The sequence below is a fragment of the Gavia stellata genome, unplaced genomic scaffold (genome assembly GCF_030936135.1).
Source record: "Gavia stellata isolate bGavSte3 unplaced genomic scaffold, bGavSte3.hap2 HAP2_SCAFFOLD_97, whole genome shotgun sequence".
Taxonomy (NCBI): Eukaryota; Metazoa; Chordata; class Aves; order Gaviiformes; family Gaviidae; genus Gavia; species Gavia stellata.
Genome location: NW_026776698.1, coordinates 2,501 through 5,000, shown reverse-complemented (window position 1 = coordinate 5,000; position 2,500 = coordinate 2,501).

Below are 2,500 nucleotides of genomic sequence, written 5' to 3'. Positions count from 1 at the left end.
GGGCGCCGGGCGGTGGGCCTACGGGGCTCGGGCGCCAGCCGACGGGCCTACGGGGCTCGGGCGCCGACCGACGGGTCTACCGGGCCCCGGCGCCGGCCAACGGGTCTGCCGGGCTCGGGCGCTGACCGAACGGTCTACTGGGCTCGGGCGCCGGACGGCGGGTCTACCGGGCTCGAGGGCCGGCCGACGGGTCCACCGGGCTCGGGCGCCGGCCGACGGGCCCGCCGGGCTCGGGCGCCGGCCGACGGGTCTGCCGGGCTCGGGCGCCGACCGAACGGTCTACCGGGCTCGGGCGCCGGCCGACGGGTCTACGGGGCTCGGGCGCCGCCCGACGGGTCTACGGGGCTCGGGCGCCGGCCGACGGGTCTGCCGGGCTCGGGCGCCGGCCGCCACGTCTGCCGGGCTCCGGCCCCGTTTGACAGGTCTACCGGGCTCCGGCGCCGGCCGCCTCGTCCACCGGGCTCCGGCGCCGGCCGCCACGTCTACCGGGCTCCGGCGCCGGCCGCCACGTCTACCGGGCTCCGGCGCCGGCCGCCTCGTCTACCGGGCTCCGGCGCCGGCCGCCTCGTCTACCGGGCTCCGGCGCCGGCCGCCTCGTCTACCGGGCTCCGGCGCCGGCCGCCTCGTCTACCGGGCTCCGGCGCCGGCCGCCTCGTCTACCGGGCTCCGGCGCCGGCCGCCTCGTCTACCGGGCTCCGGCGCCGGCCGCCACGTCTACCGGGCTCCGGCGCCGGCCGCCACGTCTACCGGGCTCCGGCGCCGGCCGCCTCGTCTACCGGGCTCCGGCGCCGGCCGCCTCGTCTACCGGGCTCCGGCGCCGGCCGCCTCGTCTACCGGGCTCCGGCGCCGGCCGCCTCGTCTACCGGGCTCCGGCGCCGGCCGCCTCGTCTACCGGGCTCCGGCGCCGGCCGCCTCGTCTACCGGGCTCCGGCGCCGGCCGCCTCGTCTACCGGGCTCCGGCGCCGGCCGCCACGTCTACCGGGCTCCGGCGCCGGCCGCCACGTCTACCGGGCTCCGGCGGGACTTGGTCGCAGTTCTCGAGCTGAACGGTAGACCTGTTTGCCGCGCCGCTCGCGGGGACGTGACCAAGGGGTCGCTGTGTCGCGCTGCCTCCAGTTACGTCATCGTAACAGGCAGCGTCATTGGCGGGCCTCCCCGGCGGGAGGAGTTAGCGCTCTTGGAGTTCGCAGGGGCTGTGGACTTAGTGGTACGTTCTATATGCGCGAGCGGTGGCTCGCGGGCAGGGCAGTAGGAGCGCGACTCGACCCGCGCGGCTGGGGCGCTTGGCGGCCGTTGTGGCGGTTGCCTCGGCGTGTTTGGCCGTTTTTTCCGCCCGTTCGGGACGGTTGCCCGCGCGGCCGATGGCGGCCGAGGCCCATGCTGGTCCGTGGTGAGGCACCGGAGATGCTCGTGAAGCATGCCGGCTGCTGCCGCGCTCGCGAGCGCCCGGGGACGGGGGGACGGGCGCGCGGCGCAGTCGTGCCTCGGCTTTTTGGGCTTTTTGCGGTTGTTCCCCCTCCCTCTTCCTTCTCCGGCCCTAAGCTGGAGCCCGCGAGGCAGGCCGGCAAGAGCGTCGCAGCCGGTCCCGGTGGCTGGCAGCCCGAGCGCAGTGCGTCAGGGAGTCGGGAGGTGTGCCTCGCGCCTCCGGTGGCCTTACTCCCTGGCTCCAGAAACACCCGCCAACGGCACGGGTGAGGCGTGGCGTGTGGCGTCTCGCCTGCCCGTTTTTTGGGTGGCTTTTTGTGTTTTCCCCGTCCTTTTTTCTTTTCCCCCCCCCCCCCCCCGGCTTTTCTCCGGCCTCTCTCTCCCTCTGCAGGGCGAGTGGTATCATCCTGCTGGGCGGGCGTAGACGGGCGACCGGCGGCGGTCGTGCCGGTGCTCTCGAACGCGGGCAAAGCCCGGCGACCGGCGGCGGTCGGTACCGGTGCTCTCGAACGCGGGCAAAGCCCGGCGACCGGCGGCGGTCGGTACCGGTGCTCTCGAACGCGGGCAAAGCCCGGCGACCGGCGGCGGTCGGTGCCGGTGCTCTCGAACGCGGCAAAGCCCGGCGACCGGCGGCGGTCGGTGCCGGTGCTCTCGAACGCGGCAAAGCCCGGCGACCGGCGGCGGTCGGTGCCGGTGCTCTCGAACGCGGCAAAGCCCGGCGACCGGCGGCGGTCGTGCCGGTGCTCTCGACCGCCGAAGGAGCGCGTGGAGTCGCAGGTGTGCTGCGGCCTTCCAGCGTTCCCGTTGACGTCGCTCAAGGGACTCGTTGCACGGAGCGGGTGGCGCCGGCGGCACCTGTCCCGGTCCCCCTCCTTCGACCGCTGCAGAGCCGCAGGCAGCGCGCGCCGAGGCGTCCCCGGGTGCCCTCCCGGGGGGTGGCGCTGGGCGTGTGCGGCCGTCGCTGTCCCAGGAGCGTGGCCTCGGCTTTTCCGCCCTCTCTCCCCTTCAACCGATCGATGAGGCTTTTCGGGTCGCGTCGGAAAGGGCCCCCGGCGGGCCGGCTCTTCCGTGCTCC